General features: G+C 50.3%; 1 protein-coding gene and 1 pseudogene across 1 annotated transcript in view; one reads left to right on the top strand and one right to left on the bottom strand.

The window, feature by feature from the left end:
• The window catches only part of LDB3 (LIM domain binding 3), a gene marked incomplete at its 5' end in the record, with an annotated part of 321,917 nt that overhangs the window by 222,628 nt on the left and 79,167 nt on the right, over nucleotides 1-20,122 (top strand). The gene's annotated exons all lie outside the window — the stretch shown is intronic.
• LOC115943684 (large ribosomal subunit protein eL34 pseudogene) lies at nucleotides 1,281-11,914 on the bottom strand (annotated as a pseudogene).

Here is a 20,122-nt window from a genome sequence, read left to right as displayed (position 1 = left end):
TTCCTCAGAAGACTCTGACTCCCCTTGTCCTTCCACATTTTATTTTATTTTTTTTTACTTTGTGAAGTCACTCCTCTTTCCATTGCTCTTGATTAGGTTTCCCACTTCGACCACATGGAGAACTTTCTGGATATGCTCTGGATTTGGTCCTTGGTTACTGACCATCCTCAGGTACCCCTGGCTGTGCCCCGTTTTACCTGAAGTTCTGCTGGTTTCTTGCTGATACACTTCCCCTAGTTTTATACACACTCCATGATACATGGGGGCGATTGCTCAAGTGCAGAAGATGAGGCAAACACAGCTCCCAAAGACCTCCAACCTTGGGAGTTGGGGAGTTAATTTCCTTGCCATCATCTCCCTTGACCAGGAAGGGTAGTCCAGTGGCTTCTACGTGGCAGTTCCTATGACGAGAGACTGACTCTTTAAGCCCACGGCACCTCCGTGGCAGTCAGTCCAGTCCATCTGTTCTACCTACACATTCAGAAGCCGGGGACATGATCCTGATGATTGCTGCTTCACAAGGCCTGTTGTTGACCCTGGTCAAAGCTTCAGGTGTCACCTGATGCTGTCAAGGCCCTGATTCGTGGGCCAAGTTGGTGGTCTGAGTATTAAGGAATGAGTTCCATCTTAGAGGGAGGGTCAATGTTGACTGAAAGTTTGGGGGGATTCCTCTTTACCTGGCACAGTTACCTGGCAAAATTACACCACAGGTTCCTTGGTGAAAGACTAGGAGGAAGGTATATAGTATACAGTTGTGCTGTGAAAGTTGGTCAGGGGCCTCTTAAGTATGGAAACGGGCCTACCTGGGGCTGCAACTCTAGTAAGGTTGGGCCTCTAGTCACCAGACCTAGAGGACAGGTACAGTTCATATGCCGTTGGATGATGCCGTTGGATATTTTCTGCTCTCTATTTTAGGGCACCTGGTGTTTGCCCTTCTTGTCCCCTTGCGCTTGGGTAGGGAACTACCTGGCTACTTCTGGCCAATCGGTTCTGATCAGAGGATATGTACCACTTCAGGACCTAAACATCTAATTGCCAATTTGTCACCTTCCAGAACAATCCATCTGCTGGTGAGTCTGGCCATATTCAAGATCATGGCTGCTCCATCAGCCTAGATCACAGAGCGAGAAAGTCAAGTGAAAGGGGCCCAGCAACCAGCAATAGACATATAGCATGAACAGGAAGAAAGTTTTGTTATTTTATGTCATTAAGATTTTGACATAATCTAGCATAGTTTCTTTTGGGTTTTTTTTGTTTTTATTACTCAAAAAAGCTTCATTTTAAAATTTAGCTTTCTGACTCTGAGCTTGTGCCTTCAATACTTTCACAACGATTTTCTGCTTCTCAGGAAGGAAAGCACACTTGATCCTGTCACACACACACTTAGCACACAAGGAACCACTCTAGGCACTGCTGACGTGTTTTTTTGTTTTAGACAAGCTTATAAGAATGGTAGGTCTCACAGCACAAACTCCTTGAAGTCAGCCTGGGCATATGCCACACGTAGATTTTGGTGCTTTCCCGACCTTCCTGGTACGAAGGTAAATGATTTCTATTACCAGGGGTTCAGGACAGCCTAGTTTTGTTAGAGGCTATCCTGTAGGACAGCTTACGATGGTAGGTCAAACGATGGACCGTTCCGAAAGCCTACAGACGTGTTCCCCAGAAGAGAGTCAGCATACTTTGACTGACACGGAAACTGATGTTGAGAGATGAAGTGTGCCTTAACAAAGCCTGACTTCTGTGGCCTTGACTTAGGAGTCAACTGATGGGGCAAGAAAGCTGATTATGGAAGCTGTTTCACACTGATACTATTGAGAAAACCATCACCTACAATTACTTAGAAGGTAGATCATGAACCTAGTAAGCTTGTAGCTCCAGAAGAGTCTAAAAAACCAAATGTTAGTAGCTTTTGTTGGTTGGTATTGACTGCGTATGGCAAGATACTTCAAGAAAGAGACATTCTCAGGGAATAATGGACTGATTTATTGTCATTGGGATGGAAGGGAATAGAAAGGGCTTTGGCAGTCTTGCTTCCATCCTGAGGCCTCTCCCTTTGGCTTGGAGATGGATCATCATCTCCCCTTTGTTTTCATGAGTGTGTGTGTGTCTGTGTCCTAATTGCCTCTTCTTTTTTTTTTTTTTTTAAAGATTTTATTTATTTATTTGAGAGAGAGAGTGAGAGAGAGAAAGAGCACAAGAGGGGGGAGCGGGAGAGGGAGAAGCAGACTCCCTGCCGAGCAGGGAGCCCGATGCGGGACTCGATCCCGGGACTCCAGGATCATGACCTGAGCCGAAGGCAGTCGTTTAACCAACTGAGCCACCCAGGCGCCCCTAATTGCCTCTTCTTATACAGACACTAGTCACACTGGACTAGAGTCCACCCCAATGACCTCATTTACTCTTATTATCTCTCTCTCTCTTTTTTTTTTAAGATTTTATTTATTTATTTGAGACAGAGAGAATGAGAGAGACAGAGAGCACATGAGAGGGGGGAGGGTCAGAGGGAGAAGCAGGCTCCCTGCTGAGCAGGGAGCCCGATGCGGGACTCAATCCAGGGACTCCAGGATCATGACCTGAGCCAAAGGCAGTCGCTTAACCAACTGAGCCACCCAGGCGCCCTATCTCTCTTTTTTAAAAAAAGATTTATTTATATATTTTAGAGAGCGAGAGCGAGAGCATGCACAGCGGGGGAGGGGCAGAGAGAGAGGGAGAGAGAGAATGTCAAGCAGACTCCTTGCTGAGCACAGAGCCTGACAAGGGCTTGATTTCACGACCCTGAGCTCATGTCCTGAGCTGAAATCAAGAGTTGTATGCTTAACTGGCTGAGCCACCCAGGTGCCCCTTAATTATCTCTTTCAAGACCCTATCTCCAGGGTGCCTGACCAGCTTGGTCAGAGGAGCATATGACTCTTGATTTCAGGGTTGTAAGTTTGAGCCCCCTGTTGGGTGTAGAGATTACTTAAATAAATAAAACTTAAAAAAATAATAAAGACGCTGTCTCCAAATATTCTGAGGTCCTGGGGGTTAGGACTTGGACATATGAATTTGGGGTGAGGGTGGTACAATTCAACCCACAATACCCTCCCGCCAAGCTTGATGGGTTCAAGGTACCTGGGATTAAATAGATAGATGGAGATGAGAAGAAAGAACTGTGGGAATGCTTTTCAGCATGGCCAGCAAATTCTTATTGGCTTCTGAATATTGTGGTTGATACAAGTTAGAGACTCTAAATCTCATTATCTTCCACTTACAAATGACAAGGTTTGTTCTTGAAGGAACTTAAACCACAGCCAGATCATTTTGATCCTATGAAGGCTTGGTTTTAGACTTTTTAGAGTGGGTCTATTTCAATTTTGCCCTTAGTCCTAGGGTGTAGTCCTTGGTTCCAGGAAGTGGTCCTTACTTTTATTTTTTTTTATTTTTATTTTTTTATTTTTTTAAAGATTTTATTTATTTATTTGACAGAGAGAGTCACAGCAAGAGAGTGAACACAAGCAGGGGGAGTGGCAGAGGGAGAAGCAGGCTTCCCGCCGAGCAGGGAACCCGATGCAGGGCTTGATCCCAGGACTCTGGGATCATGACCTGAGCCGAAGGCAGACGCTTAACGACTGAGCCACCCAGGCACCCCGGTCCTTACTTTTAATGTGTGGACCTTCTGGGGTTTCAATGGAAAGCCAGAATGTTTACCAGACTTTTCTAACTTGACAGGATTTGAACTCCAAAGTTTTGTTTCTCTAGCATTGGACGACAGTTGAAATTTCCATTGAGCTTTTGCCTTCCTCTGGATTCCTTGGAGTCCTGCCCTGCACATGTTCAGTGCAGGAGTCAACCAAGGATTTCAGTGGAGTTTGTACACAGATCTTAGGGTTCTCCCTCTATTGTGCTCTTCTTTCAGGGGCTCCCCCCTCAATGTCAGGTGCTCCGAGGCCCTGACCTCTGATTCCTCAGCCAGGTATGTTGGCTTCTTTCTGCTTGAGATCTATCCCCACCCCCTTTTCACCCACACCTACTCCACCCCAGCCCCCCTCTGCACAGACTGAGTGACCTGGGAGAAAAGCTGAGTAAATGGGGATCTCGCTCCATGTTCTTCCCTTTTTTCAAGAATCATATCCTCTCCAGTTTCTTTCTTTCTTTTTTTCTTTAAGAATTTATTTATTTGTCAGAGAGAGAGAGAGACAGAGCACAAGCAGGGGGAGAGGCAGAGGCAGAGAAGCAGGCTCCCCGCTGAGCAAGGAGTCCGATGTGAGACTCGATCTCAGGACCCCGGAACCATGACCCAAGCCAAAGGCAGCTGCTTAACTGACTGAGCCACCCAGGCGTCCCTCCTCTCCAGTTTCTACTTACTTCGGTTTGCTCTCAAATACTTTCAAACAGTTGGCTTTTAAAAATATTTTGTCCAGAATTTAGAATTGTTATCAGTGGATAGTCTGATATAAGCCACCATTACTAATTAGAAACGGAAACTCCTGAAGAGTTTTAAGCCTGTTCATTGCTTTTTTTTTTTTTTTTAAGATTTATTTATATTAGAGAGAGAGAGAGAGATAATGCACACTCGCACTCAAGAACAGGGTGGGGAGGGGTGCCTGGGTGGCTCAGTCGTTAAGCGTCTGCCTTCGGCTCAGGTCATGATCCCAGGTTCCTGGGATCGAGCCCCGCATCGGGCTCCCTGCTCGGCAGGAAGCCTGCTTCTCTCTCTCCCACTTACCCTGCTTGTGCTCTCTCTCTGGCTGTCTCTCTCTGTCAAATAAATAAATAAAATCTTAAAAAAAAAAAAAAAGAGCAGGGTGGGGAGGGGCAGAGGAAGAGGGAGAGAAAGTCCAAAGCAGACACCTCACAGATCACGGAGCCCGACCTGGGGCTCGATCTCATAGCCCTGAGATCATAACCTGAGCTGAAACCAAGAGTCAGATGCTCAACCAACTGCCCCCCCACCCAAGTGCCCCTAAAAAGATATTCTTGCATAATTTCTTGGTTGGTTTGATTTTGCTCTTTTGTTATGGCTAATTTTTTTTAAGATTTTATTTTTAAGTAATCTCTACACCCCCAATGTGGGGCTTGCAAACCCACAACACTGAGATCAAGAGTCATAGGCTCCGCTGACTGAGCCAGCCAGGTGCCCCATGGCTGATTTTTTTTTAAACCATTAAATCTTTCCTCTAAGATTTGCTCTGAGATTTTTGTGAAAGCGACATCTCTTTTTAAAATAGGTCGAAATCACCTATTTAGATGCTTACCATCATTTACTGAATAATCTATCCTTTTTCCAGAATTTAAAAGTGTTGCCCTGTCACATATACATGACTAGATGGGTGGGTCTGTTTCTGGTCTCTTTTCTGTTCCATTGATCTGTTTATTTATCCCTCTGCTAGTCTCATAGTATTTTATTACAGTAATTTTCTGGTACATATTTTGTTTATATCTGGCAAGACAAGGACTTTTCCTTGTTCTTTTTTTTCTTTTTCCCCAAATTTCTGTTTGCATGTATTTCTTCCTGCAGATGACATTATCAGTCAATCCCTTGGGTTATAAAAACTACGTTTGAGTTGGTTTCTAATGCAGTGGTTCAGGCAGCAAAACCTCTCCAATGGGGTTGTTACTGCTCTAAGGCACCTGCTCGCCTTGTTTAGCCGCGGCAGCAGCCTCTGAGGCCCGGGGGTCGCTGAGGTTGGATGGATGCGTGGGTCTGGCTAGAGTGGGGCCTGGGCAGCGCTGGAGGTTGCCATGAGGACCAGGCGGCGGTTGGTGGCCTTCCCCGAGGGCTGCTCTCTGACTGCGGGTGGGAGCGTCTGGTGATGGACGGGAGCCGGACTCCTGGGTCTGTGCGCACGTGGTCCTTGCTCTTGGGGTGCCCTCCGGACACCCTGGAGGCGGGCTCGGCGTTACCGCTGCATCTGGGTGGGCACCCTCTGCTCCCCGGGGCCTGAAGGCTGGGCGGCGGGGGCATTGGGCAGCGTCAGGGCTGCAAGGTGCTGAGCGAGGCTCCCCCGACCCCAGGGGCCTTGGGTTCAATTAAAATCGGGACCTAGAGACAGATCCCAACTTACTGTTATTACTTAATATTGTTTACAAGAGTCAAACAGAAAATGAGAAAGTGAAGTAACTGGTATGAACATCTGGGAACAAGAAATGAAGTCATCTATTTCTCAGATAATTGGAAAACTGAAGAGACCTTAGTGAAAAAAAAAATCTGGAATAGGTGAATTTGGGAAGTTTGCTCAATCAACCTAAACAGTGCCAAAATCTATGGCTTTTGTCTCCTCTGGTAACAAGAACCTTCATAAATTAATTTCACAAGAAAGCTACTAACATATTTTAGACAAACTGTAAGATCTCAGTGGAATATGCAAAATAAGATCTGACCAAATGGAAAAGCCTAACAATGATGGGAAACTTAAAAAATAAATGTAATTAAAAAAATTTTTTTTCCATTGAATGCAGTTCCAGCAATCTCAAATAATAATGATTTTCTTCAGAAGGAGAAAGATTTAATAAAATAATCTTAGAGTTTATCTGGAAGAATAAATGTCCCAAATCAGTCAAGAAATAAACAAGAACAGTGAGGTAAGACTTAGCTTACCAGACATCAGAACATATTCTAGAGCCCTTCTAATCAAATCAGTATGGTATCGCCTTAGGCATAGATACATGGATCAACAGAACAATTAATTAGAGAACCCAAAAATGCATTGCAACACCCATGAGAATAGAATATATAACCCAGGTGATAGTTCACTGTGGTGGGAACAGGAAGGTGTATTATTATTATCCACCTTTGCTCCTGGAACATCTTTAGTTCCAGTTCGGTGGACCACATTGGAGGAATGGCTGAGCCAGCCGGGTGGGACCCTGCTGCTGTCCAGGTGTACCTGCTCAGTGGCCTACTAGGCCCTCTGCTGCTCACTGAGGTTGCAGCACTGACTGAGCCATGACCCTACCCTGGAGGGCCTCCCCTGTGTGGGAGAGAGGGGCAGCACAATGAGGTAAGGTCTATAATGGAGGCCTGTATCACATATATGGAGAAGGAGTGAAGGAGTTGCCTGGCAAGGGACATGTGACCTGATTTTGTTTTTTGTTTTTTTTTGGGGGGGGGAGGAGCAGAGAGAGAGGGACAAGCAGGCTCCACGCCCCATGCAGAGCCCAATGCAGGGCTTGATCTCATGACCCTGAGATCATGACCTGAGCCAGAAACCAAGAGTCAGAAGCTTAACCGACTGAGCCACCCAGGTGCCCCAAGTGCCCTGATGTTTAGGAGTGAGCAGGCATCTTCACTGCTGAGGTTGGGTAAGGGTGAGCCCATTTTGGGGGCTCCACAGTGACTGTCTGACCGGCATCCAGCCCCAGAGCAGACCTCCAGATGGGATGTCTGAAGCACCTGGGAGGGGCCCCGAGGGATCCAGTGCTGATCCAAGGGCCTGGCCAGGCAGTGCGGGGGGGGGGGGGGCCGAGCTGACTTGCCCGCCCAGTTCTGCCAATGTCCCCTGCAGTTCCCTCCTCAGTGGGAGCCAGAAGGTCCAGGAGAGCGGGCCCTGGCCTCCAGCCAGGCTTGCTGTCCCTTGGAGCCTGACTTGGTCTGTGCAGTTGTTGCTCGAGCTGGGTCTGTAACCTGCCCAGGGACGGATCCACGTGCATGACCTGCTCAGCTGGGGTGGGAATAAGGCCATCCTGCTCCAGCCTGGCCTGACAGTGCACTTGCTTTCCTCAGCTGCCAGAATACCCTTGTTTGTTCCTTTGTGTTTTCCATTAAATGATAGATGCTGGCAGAATCCACTTTAGCCCCACTTCCTCCAGGAAGGACATCCTGGTCTCTCCATTTGGGCCACCCTCCTCTGTAGGTCTCTGGCTGGTATGACCTGCAGCTGTTTGGGGTGTGTTAGTCCTATCTCCTCAGTTCAACTTTTGCTTTCAGCCCATCAGCCCTGGCTCCCAGGGCAGAGAAAGGGGAGATTAAGGACAATGGGGGCCGAGGTGGTGGTCTGCAGGGGGTGGTCGGGAGTCAGGGACAGATTCTAGGATGTTTCCATAGAATTCGGGCATGGAGTATAGTGGGGGTATGAGGAACACAGCTAACTATCAGGACTGGGAAGCATGGGGGGGGGAAAGGGGGCACACAGTAGCTGTCCCAAGAAACAGGTCTGTATTTGTGCCAAAACACAGGGGCTGGGGGGCTGGGTGTCCCCAGGAGGAGCGGGGGCACTGTCAGCTGAGGGGTGCCCAGACAGCCAGTCGGCAGATGCAACAGCACTTGCCTCTGACCCTCCTAGTTAGGGCCACCGGAAATAGGTCAGAAAGCCGGCTGCCTGGCATTCCCGTCCCCTGGAAGAATGCTTTCCCATGTCAGGGTCTTGTTACCCAGACCAGGCACCCCAGTGGTTTTTTCGTCACAGCATACAGAAAACCTGCTAATCGCCGGAGGACACACTGAGGTGAAACTGATGAGGCTTTGGAGGGTGTCAGAGGGGACAGCTGAGGGTCTCAGGCCACGCCTGACTCCAGAGGGCTGAGGAACTCTACTTCTGAGCTCCCTGTAGCCCACTTTGGGAAGCTCAGGGCTAATGGTGCAGGCAGACCGTCCCCTCTGCTCACACGACCCCCTCACTTTGGGCCCCCCGTCAGGCACATGATACATGGCTAGCTTTCTGTCTGTAGAGCATAGTCACACCCCAGCACCACTTGCCAAGGAGACCCCAGGTCACCAGGAGGAGTGATGGGGGCTCCCCAAGACTAACCACACTGTACCACAGACAAGTCCAGGCTTGTTTACGGTGGTGGGGGGCATTCATACAATTGGGGGGTGAAGTCCTATCAGTTCATTTTTCAGGGACAACGTTATTTCTATTATAGCCAGTTTCCTTTTTTTTTTTTTTAAGATTTTATTTATTTATTTGACAGAGAGAGAGAGAGAGCAAGCAGGGGGAGTGGGAGAGGGAGAAGCAGGCTTCCTGCTGAGCAGGGAGCCCGATGTGGGACTTGATCCCAGGACCCTAGGATCATGACCTGAGCCGAAGGCAGATGCTTAACGACTGAGACACCCAGGCGCCCCATAATCAATTTTTTTTTTTTTAAAGATTTTATTTATTTATTTGACAGAGAGATAGCGAGAGCAGGAACACAAGCAGGGGGAGTGGGAGAGCGAGAAGCAGGCTTCCTGCCGAGCAGGGAGCCCGATGTGGGACTCGATCCCAGGACCCTGGGATCATGACCTGAGCCGAAGGCAGACGCTTAACGACTGAGCCACCCAGGCGCCCCCCATAATCAATTTCTTAATATTGTATCTATCCATGCAATTCTGGTAGAAACCACATACTATCAAGGTATATTAATTTTTGATGTGCTGTTAGATTCAATTTGGTTTCTTGCTTTGCTATTCGTTAGTGCTGTGAGGCCTTAGTTTTCTTGTATTTTGCTGAGTCTGGGCTTAGAAAGAATGCAGGAGGCCCTGATGTTTATGGGGAATTGTAAACCTAACTAACTACTGAAATAAGGAAGGACACACAAAACCACGGCCTCCTCTGGCCCCTCCTTTAACCCCCTTCCAGTGTGGTAACCATTGTGCTTGACTTCCCCAAATTTACCCTCCCAATTCCCTTAAGGATTCATCTAAGTCAGTGTTGTCCAGTAGAACTTTCTTTGGTGATGCAAATGTTCTAGTGTATGTGTTGTCCCTTACAGTAGCCATTGGCCACGTGTGGCTATTGAGCACTCAAAATGTGACTGGCGCAACTGAAGGAATGAATTTTTAACTTTGTTTAATTTCTATTTTAATTTCAATAGCTCTGTGTGGTCTCGAGGCTACCATAGTAGACAATGCAGATCTAAACCAATTGTGGTCCTCACGCCATTTTCCTTGATAGCAGTTGGCTTAGGAATGGGCAGTTGACCCTATCTTAAGGGAAGAATATGTGGAACCTCCCTAATATGAGGAAATCCCTTTTCTTCCTTGGGGGTATCATTTCTGAAAGTGACCCTTGCACCCCTTAGGCTTGGGTCACACACCAATAAATGAGGCCATTTTAGTCTAAGCTGAAGTTGATGCCCAATGCAGAGGAAGGCACAGTGAGGAAAACCACACAAAAGCAAAGCGGGGGCCCTGGTGGCTGGGGAATGCAGCCTCTGGTTCTGGTTGTCTGTTCCTGTGTAACAAGCTACCCCAAAGCCTAGAGGCTTCAACCAACAAACACTTTATTCTGTCTCACAATTCTGTAGGTCAGGAATTGGGGCAGGGCTCTGCTGCACGATGTTTTTGTGCACAAGGTATGAACTGAGCTCACTCAGTGCTATCTAGCTGGCAGATGGTAAGGTCCAGGGTAGTTTCCCTCAGGTGCCTGGCACCTGGCAGGGATGGCTGGAAGTCTGAGCGCTGCTGGGCTGTCGACTGAAGCTGATGGATGCGGCTTTTCTAGCGAGGCAGCTCCAGGCATCAGACTTCCTGCAAGGCAACTGGAGCTCCCCACACAGAGTGTTCCAAGACACAGGAAGTGGAAGCTTCCAGCCTCTTAAGGCCTGGGCCCAGTCTGGTAGAGCCTGAATCCCACCATATTCTACTGGTTAAAGCAGTCACAGAGCCTGCCCAGATTCAAGGGGTGGGGACACATCTCACCTCTCAAGGGGAGGAGTGTCAAAGAATTTGAGGCCATCTTGAATCCACCACACCAGCAATGCTTACTGCAGATACCCCTTTGAGTTAGGGCAGCCGGAACCATGTGAATCACATTCTGAACCTGCATAGTTCTCATCTCCAAAATGTCTACTCTTTCCCTCCGGGCCATGGAAGGATCTGGGAGTTGTGCTCCAACTCTTTAAGGCTGCCCCACTCAGCTGCTCACCTCTCCCCTTCTGGCCTACCACTTCCTCCTCTGTGGTCTCAGGCCCTCCCCAGGCGCTTCCCAGAACCTCCTCGCATGAACCAGGGGTTACAGAACCTGAGTGGGTATGGGGCCAGACACCCATCTCTGATGGAGGGGTGTCTTTTTCTCCTGTAGCTGCTGAGAAATGCTTATGCTAGACCTGGCCCGTGCATCTCCCTAGATTTATTTGATCATTGTCTGCCTGATATTACAGGTGACCCTTCTAGAGGACTGCCTGCGACCTCCCCATTCTTGAGGCACAGGGAAGATTTGGATCTTCATTGGAGGGAGTTTGCTGAGCTGGGCGTAGCCTTGTGGCGCAGGCCTCGTCCGCCTAGTCCCCCCTGACCACCTGGCCTTGTGGCACACCTGCCCCCCACATTCTGGCTGCTCGTCTCTTCCTCCTGTCCTGGAGCTTGTCCCTACTGGGGTGCAAGCAACTGCACACCCACTTGGCACCTATGCATGCATATTGGCCTTCAGAGCTATGGGCTGCAAGACAGCAGATGGCGTGGGCCACCGGCTTCTGTCCCCTGGCACACAAGCTGCAGCTCGTGCCAGAATGCACCACCACAGCCCCGGGACTCAGCTCTTCTGGTTCCTACTGGGGCCAGGAGGGGCACCACACATAAGAGCAGGGGTAGAAAGCCCCCTGGGGCAGACACCCAGTAAACTCAGCAACTGGGAGATGGGAGTGTGTTTTCCCCTTTTTTTCTCTGAGTCAGACTCCTTGACGTCATGGTGGCTCATACAGCCCTCTTCAGACGTCTTTCTCAGCCAAACAATCTCCGTGCCTGTTACAGTGCTGTGGTCCGCTCAGTCAGCCTCCCCTTAGGCCTTCCCTCCCCTTTGCTTGCCTCACTCCTGCTTCCCTGGGATTCACTCCTCAGAAAGTGTTAGCATCTAAGCTTTTGCCTCAAATTCTGCTTCCCAGGGAATGCAGGCTAAGACAAAGCTCATTCTTCACACTTGGTGTCACAAACATCCTGTGACATCAGTTCTGATCAACCAAAGTCACTTAGCACCTCCTCCTGTTTGTTGGACACCAGAAGAGCCCTTGGGGACATGGCGGCCAACCCAGCACAGATGCAGTCCTGGCGCCCAGAGCCCTTGGGGTGGGGGACGTGCCAAGGGAGTTGAGGGGGACAAACATCCCACTGTATCATAGAAATAGAAAGAGTAGGAAGGGCAAATCTAGAAGACTTAGGCCTTTATGTCTATTGGTGGTCATTTCTAAAACCCGTAAGCTGGGGAAAGGGAGCCGTGGCTAAATTCATTAGAAATTCCGTCTGCCAGATGATCTCTTTCCTGAAAGCCTATGAGAGTGGGTGGGCTGCAGGGCTGGCCAGGTGAGTACCAGCAGTCATCTCAGAAGGTGCTGGCCAAGGCTCTTGTGTCACCTTGTGGCCAGCTTGGCCACACAGGCTGGAGGACAGGATGTTCTGGTGGAATGGAGAGAGGATGACCAATTAGGAATGTTAAACCTTCGAGGGGAGGAGACCCTCCCTATCCCCTCCGAGGGTGGACCAGAAGTTGGGAATCCATGTGTAATGACCTCTGACCCTCCTCATTCTGGGACTCGGTGCATCACTGAACACTAGTCTTTTGGAGAATTTCATTCTAGTTACTTGCTCAATGCAGAAGGCATTTTTGGTGCTCTGCCCAGGTCCTGAGGCCACCACTCACCAGTACTGTGGACTCACCTACCCCCTTCTAAGGGCTGACATCTGAGAGTTCTTCGCCCTGGAGGGAACCGGAAATGCTTGGGTGTTTAGGTACCTGCAGGGTAGCCCACAGCAAAGAATTGCTAGCTCAGCTCCGCTGTCTTGAGGTTGGATTAAATCCCAAGTGTAACTTACACTCCAGAGTTCCCAGCAGCATCAGGTGGAGGCTAGGACTTTGCCTGACATGACACCTTTGGCTGCCCTTTCAATTCCCTACTCTGCTCACACTACTTCCAGTAGTGTGTCTGGCTGAGCCCTTCCCACCCTGACATTTCACTGGTCTTCAATTTGAAGTCCTGGGAATTCGAAATCAAAAGAGGCAAGAGCATCATGTGGGTGGGCCCTCAGGAGCTGGCCAAGAGTGTCCCTGCGCCTGGGGCTCTCAGCAGGTGGGTAGGGGCAGGACCTCGTGGCTGGCACAGTGAGATGAGGGCCTACAGTATAGAGACTACAGTCCTTCCTCTTTGAAAGCTGCAGGGGTATAGGAAGGAAGTCTCAGGAGAACCTTTCCTGGGCCTCACCTGGGTCAGCCCTACCCAAACACAGCACTGTTGCGTGGTTCCATCAGGAGCCAGCTCTGAGCACAGGATGGCTGGGGCCAGGCCCGAGAGCAGGGCAGAGGGAAGGAACAGGACTGTGGGGGTAGGTGGTTCCTTAATGGGCCTCCCAGAGAGCTCCTGCTGTTGTGGCCTTCACTGAGGCACATAAGTGCTCAGGTAAGAACCCCCACCCTTTTTGGGGTGCCTGAGGCCCAGCTCTGAGGGGAGGCTTTGTCACTCCTGATACCAGTTTCCTCTTCAAAGTCTAGCCCTGCCCCCAGCTCCTGCAGACTTCTATGTTTGTGTCCTCAGCAGGCGCCGGACCCAGGAGGACCGGGGGGAGCCCTGTCCCAATTGTGGGGCTCAGAGGTGTCTGAGGCCTCGCACCCAGGCCCCCTGGATTCTAGTCTCTTCCAGGGGCACTGACCAGAGGCAGGAACAGCAAAATCTGTAACGGAGAGAAATGCAGGCCAGCTATCTGCCATGAGGTTGAAAACAAAATAGTCAGGGATCCCCAGGCCTGGATTTTTTTTCTTGGGACACATCACTTCTATTCAATAAGTCTAAAGATCAGAAACCTGAACCCAAACCCGAAGACACTCTAGCTCAGGGCTGGGCTGCTGGGGAGAGGGATTTGAAGTCCTTTTATGCTTGTCAGTTAGATCTGGAGTTGGCAGGGGGGTGGGGCATATATTAGAAACTTAGGTTTTTAGGCTTAGGGTTCTGTGAACTCAAATACTGTTTTTCCTTCAAGTCCCCACATTAAGGCAGTTTGTTCTCATTTGTGCTTTTCTGTTCAGTGCAGTCTAGGCTGGTGCTGCACACAGGGGTGACCATGCTGGGTGTTACACTGGGGAGGGGAGGCTGGGGACGGTGGGGGAGGCCAACCCTCAGAGCAGGGGTCCAGATCCCTGACCAGGCCCGCACCCCAGAGTCCCGCCACAGGAACTTTGGGAAAATAAGCCTCAGAAGGACCACGCCGATGTACAAAGATGCTTATGGAGAGACTTCCAGGTCATGGGTTGCAATAGTCAGTTAAAACTTCCTCATAGATATTCTCGCCCCTGGTAACTAACAGAGTGAGCTACAAAATATATAATGAAATTCCAGCCTTTTGAATAATTAATCAACCGTTTTTAGAAGTGAGAGCAGAATACAGCTGTCCTAGCACAGATGGGCAGTGCCTCAGTCCGGGGCTCCTGTGCCTTTTTGTCAGCCCCTGCCTCCACTCGTGCCCTCTCAACCTACAGAGAAGGGGAAGAACATAAAACACCCAGCCTCGGAGGGCACCTCAGAGCAGAAAGCAGACCGGGGACTCCCGATCAAGATGGCAGATGGAACTCCAAAACTTGCATGAAAGTCATAGTAAAGGGACATTTGAAAGGCATAAACCCCCAAAGACGGGGAGAACAGCAGAGGAAACCACAACAGTCTGGAACCCAGAAGCAGGAAGATGAGTGGAAACTGATTCAGTGGCCCCGAGAAAGCCAAGTCCCAAGCCGGCGATGGGAACAACCATGAACCACCCATAATCACTTGATTACACGGAAGACATCGGGGGAGGGGGGAGGCCAGCAGGGGGATCACAGGATGGTGTTAGGAGCCCTCGGCATCCTCCCCACTCTGCACAGCTCTCCCCCCATCACGTTCGAAGACTGCAGGGTCTCCAGGGTGAATCGGGATATCTCTGCCCTGGGGGCTGGGCATCAGGCAAAGGAACTGGGCTTGGAGGTCCTGAACCAAAACAGGGGGCTGAGTGAATACTGAGATGCCTCTCTCCCCCCACCAGCCCTCTTCTCTACTCGGCTCCTCTCTGGGAAAACTGATGTCAGGGGTCCCCCAACAAATAGCCCAGCCAGATCAACCTGCGAAGAAGTAGGGTTGAGGAGCCCCACCCAGCCTCCAGCTTCTTGGAGGCTCCCTGGGGAAGGGGTGCAGCGCCCAGCTTGGGCTCCTCTGAGGTGGCTTGGAGGGCTGTCAAGCAGCTCTGTGACATTCGTTCTAGATTGCGGGGTCCCTTAAGCCTCTTGGCTTCTGCTCTGGGGCTTTAACCAACAACAGGAAAAGTCTCTTTCCACATCCTTCTAAACAAGATTCGGTAGCATAAGCTTTTTGTGTACAAATATGGAGATAGCTAGCAAAAGAAATACTAAGGGATTGAAAATGGTTGCTTCCAGGAGGTGGAACTAGGGAGTGGGAGGGATGGGGCAGGGGACTATTTTTCATATAAAGCTTTCAGTATGATTGATTTGATTTGATTTGATTTTAAGTAGGCTCCACGCCCAGCACAGAGCCCAACATGGGGCCCGAACTCACGACCCTGAGATCAAGACCTGAGCTGAGATCAAGAGTCGGATGCTTAACCGACGGAGCCACCCAGGTGCCCCAGATTTCATTTTTAAAGGATGTGCTGGTATCAGATCACACAGATAAAAACTACAAAACAATCCCAGGAATTCCCTTGCCCTGGTGTGTCCTCAGGGATTTGTGGGGCAGGGGGAGCCCTTACTCTTCAAACCTGTCACATGGTTACTCACCCTACCACTGCTGTGGACACAGAGTCCCAAGTGGGGACATGCGGGCAGGGGTGGGCAGGGTTGCTGCTGTGAAATCGTAGGCTTCCTGGTCCTCAGGGAGAAGCTGTGAAGTTTTCACTCTCAGAACTGCATTTCTGAGAAGCTTTTAGATGATGAGGGAAAGGCCGAGTCCCTGGTGGAGACCACAGCCTCTTGGAGTGAGAAGAGCTGAGGGGCCGGCTGGGCTGGAGGGTCCATGCTCTGGGGCATGAGTGTGGGCCTCCATCCCCTCTGTGTCCACAGGCAGTGAAGGGAGGAGCCCCAGGCTCTGCAAGTCAGCCCTGCACCACAGTCCCACCCCTTACTCTCCCCATCACCTCCCTCCTCTGTCCAGCCCTCTCTAGAAGGCCTAGCAGCTTCCTGGACCTGCAGTGAAGGCCGCTTCTGGCTCTCCAGGGAAGCCCTGCCCTGAGCACAGCTCACTTGCTCCTAGTCTGTCTCGGGGACAGGTGTCACACACTGGGTCCCCTCATCTCTGGGTGGCCGAGGCCTCCTGCAGACTCTGTCCCCACGGGGTGTTGGTCAGCTCTGCTGATCAATCAAAGGAATCAAAGTTTATCTGAGGAAAGGGGAAGGCAGGACTTACGGCCGGGCGCCAGGGTTCAGGGATTGGGATGGATGGTGAGGCCTGGAGGCCAGGCAGTTCTTGCCCGATTCCGGCTGCCTCGGGGAACCCAGGCAAAGCTAAACAACCAGGCCTGAAGGATCCAGGGGCTTGTCACAGGCAGGTGTCTCCCAGTTCCTAAGACCTCCAGGCAGCCTCTGTGGGGTACTCAGGGGAGGCCACCTGCAGCCCCGCACAATCGTGGCTTCCACATCTTGATCTCTGAACACCTCCCTCAACTTCTACTCCACAGTTCTTAACCTTTGTGCCAGGGACCCCTCTGGAGTCTCGTGCAGCCTATGGGGCCCTTGCCAGGAATGGTGCATAAGATGAATGCATAAAATAAAATACACAGGATTACGAAGGAAACTGATCCCAGCGAAATATGATCACTAAAATATTAAATAAATAAGTTTGTGATGGAGTAACATGTGTGCTTCTTCATTAACGAATCAACAAGATCTGGCGGCAGGTGTATGCAGGGCCCGTCAGTTTGAAGTAGCGAAGAGCAAAACCAATATTGTGTCATCGCGCAACATTCCTACCGCCATAGACAAGTAGCGGTGATTTCCACTGGGGACAGAGTCACAGGCAATACTACTGTGGGGTTTTATCCACGCTCATAATAAAGGAAAATGCTAAATTTCGGCTAGAGGTTCGTGCAAACAATATCATTTTTTTCTCACCCAAGTTCATGGAGGCCCTGAAGTCTACCTGCAGACCCCAGGTAAGAACCCTGCCTCTTCTGCCTGGCTTCCAGAGTTCACAGCTCTGCTCGCCACAGCCCTTGCCAGAGGGGCTCCTCTCGTGTGCCCCTCTGCCCCTGGGCACCAGGTGCCGGACCTCTCATCACAGCCCTTGCCCCACTTTACAGGCGCTCAGGCAGGTCTGGTTGGAGCCTGAATTGGGAAAAGTTGGGAGAGTCTGCTCCTGGCCCAGGCTGCAAAGGCACTGCGCCGTGCAGAGCAGACAGAATCGGAGCTGAGGGGATGCGAGTGAATGGTGGGTGGGGGGACAGGGCTCCCCTGTGAGTCCAGGTATGTGTATGGAAGGCATTAGCATGAAGATGTAGGTCGGGTGCCTAAGGCTTTGTGTTAGGCAGTGTTTTTTTTTTTTTTTTAAGATTTTATTTATTTATTTGACAGAGAGAGACATAGTGAGAGCAGGAACACAAGCAGGGGGAGTGGGAGAGGGAGAAGCAGGCTTCCCGCGGAGCAGGGAGCCCGATGTGGGACTCGATCCCAGGACCCTGGGATCATGACCTGAGCCGAAGGCAGACGCTTAACGACTGAGTCACCCAGGCGCCCTGTTTTTTTTTTTATTCTTATGTTAATCCCCATACATTACATCATTAGTTTTAGATGAAGTGTTCCATGATTCATTGTTTGTGCATAACACCCAGTGCTCCATGCAGAATGTTGTTAGGCAGTGTTTTTAAAAATCCCGGTGCCGGGGTGCCTGGGCAGCTCAGTTGGTTAAACATCTGCCTTCGGCTTAGGTCATGATCTCTGGGGTCCTGGGACCGAGCCCCATGTCGGGCTCCCTGCTCCGCGGGGAGTCTTCTTCTCTCTCTCCCTTTGCCCCTCCCACTGCTCATTCTCAATCTCTCTCTCTCAAAAAAATAAATAAAATCTCTAAAATAAATAAATACAAAATAAAAATCCCAGTGCCTAGGCCATATACCCCAGGCCAACAGAATCAGAGTCTCTGGGGGTGGGCTCCAGGTGATACAATTTTTTAAGCTCCCTGATGATTCTAGGGTGCCTTGGGGGCTGGATGTGAGGGCATGGGACAGAGTGGTGGGCCGGAAGAAAGAGGAAAGAGGCCCCAGAGGCTCTCAGAGGTCCACTGTGAGCTGACCGGGAGCTCTGTCCAGAGCCTCAGCTGGCCCAAGTGTGAAGGGAGGATGGGAGAGAAGACTGGGATCCCTGAAGAGCCCCGAAAGCAGAGGGTGCCAACCATCAACAGTCCCTGACTTTGGTTGCCTGAAACTGCCAGCAATTCCTGGACTTAGCTGGTCTTCTGAGAAGAGAGAATGAGCACCTGCTGTCCCAACCCACTGCCCTGCCGATAGCGAACCCCTATATTCCCTGCAGGTGGAAAAGCTGGGACCTCTGGACACAGTGGGGCTAGCTGTTCTCGGGCAGGGACCTCACACTCGCACCAGGAGCTCACTTCCCCTCTCTGGGAAAAGAGATGTGGTCCCCACACCTGCTGTGCCTCCTGCTATCCTTCTGCTCCCTGACCCAGAGGGCTTCGGGAGGGGCCCGTTCTGCCACAGAGTGGGCCATGAGCCTGACAAGACCTGCCTTAGCCATCTCAATCCCTCTGCAACCAGGTAAAAGGATTAGGGGCTCACATTGCTGAAGTCGGCTGTGTTCCAGGTGGGTGATTCATTTCTCTTGTCAAATTAAAGCATTGCGTCCAATGAGGCATCGCTATCTCCATTCTATAGATAAGGAAGGAGACTCAGAGGGCAAGATGGAGCCAGCCGAGGTCACACAGCTCCACAGGGTGGCACAGTCCTGGCTGACCCCAGTGTCCCTGTGGGGTGGTGTGGGCATTTGTGCTGCCCGGGGTGAAGCCAGGACTCGCCCTCTCCTGCTTCGGCAGCCCCGGTGAGCTTGGGGCCCTGACTATGGGTGAGGCAGCCTAGGGCACTCTACTCACTTTCTCATGAATAACGCAGGTTTTAACACCCCCATTCAATGGAGGAGGAAACGGAGTCTCAGAGATCATAGATCCTTGTCAATTCCAGTTCCTGAAAGCAGATAGGGGTAAAGCTGGAAGGCCAGCGGAGGTCACCTGACCGGCTGGGCAGGCATGAGAGGGAATTTATAATATTTATAATTATGTTTACAGCTTTGAGAATCCCCCTGCAAAGGTAACAGGTCCACAGTCACATCGAAAGACAAAGCCAATTCAAGTTCAGGGATTGCATTCAGAAATCTTCCAGGTCCACTCATGCAATGCTCAGAAATCTGAGGGCTTATGGGGTACTTTACTCACTGAGAAGGAACCCAGACATGCATCACATGCTAGAATTGTTCTTCATGAAGCACATCTCTGTGGTTCGTCTAGATTTCCATCCTGCCCCGTCCTTGTCCCCTACGAGCAGTCAGAAATTGCTCTGGGCTGTTAGAAATCAAAGCAGGTGCTTTCCTTCCTTCCTGTTCCCCTCAGACAAATGCTCCAGTTTGTAGGGAAGAGCTCAGGATCTTGGTTAAGATCAGTGAAAACACCATGAGGAAGAAAATTATTTCTCCTGCTATTCCAGCATGTTACCAAAAGGTCAAAAAAGTATATGGTCCCAAGGTGGTTCAAGCCGCTCTCTGTGTGTGCCAGGTAGGGTGTTCCATGCGCCCCTAGGAAATGTCAAAGGCTCTAGGGAATCAATCTCGTGGTTGAAATCCAGTAGCAAGTTCTTGCTTGCCACGGGCTGCTGGGCGTGCCCAAGGTACATGCCTCTCTAGGGTGTGTAATCAGTTTTCAAGTTAGAAGTTTGTTCTTGGGGCGCCGGGATGGCTCAGTCGGTTGAGCATCCAACTCTTGATTTTGGCTCAGGTCATGATCTCGGGGTCATGGGATTGAGCTCTGTGTCGGGCTCTGAGCTTGGAACAGAGTCTGCTTGGAATTCTCTCTCTCTCTCCCTCTGCCTCTCCCACTGCTTGTGCGTGCTCTTTCTCTCTAAATAAATACATAAATAAAATCTTTTTTAAAAGTTTGTTCTTTTGGTCTTATTCATATTTTCCTTGACTTTCTGTTTCCCTATTCCTCTCTTGCACTTGTTAACCAGCCCTGACTCCCCTTGACAGGAGCTTCCAGCTAAAGG

The sequence above is a fragment of the Leptonychotes weddellii genome, chromosome 6 (assembly GCF_054177405.1).
Source record: "Leptonychotes weddellii isolate Sample4059 chromosome 6, ASM5417740v2, whole genome shotgun sequence".
Taxonomy (NCBI): domain Eukaryota; kingdom Metazoa; phylum Chordata; class Mammalia; order Carnivora; family Phocidae; genus Leptonychotes; species Leptonychotes weddellii.
This window is presented reverse-complemented; position numbering and strand designations above follow the sequence as displayed.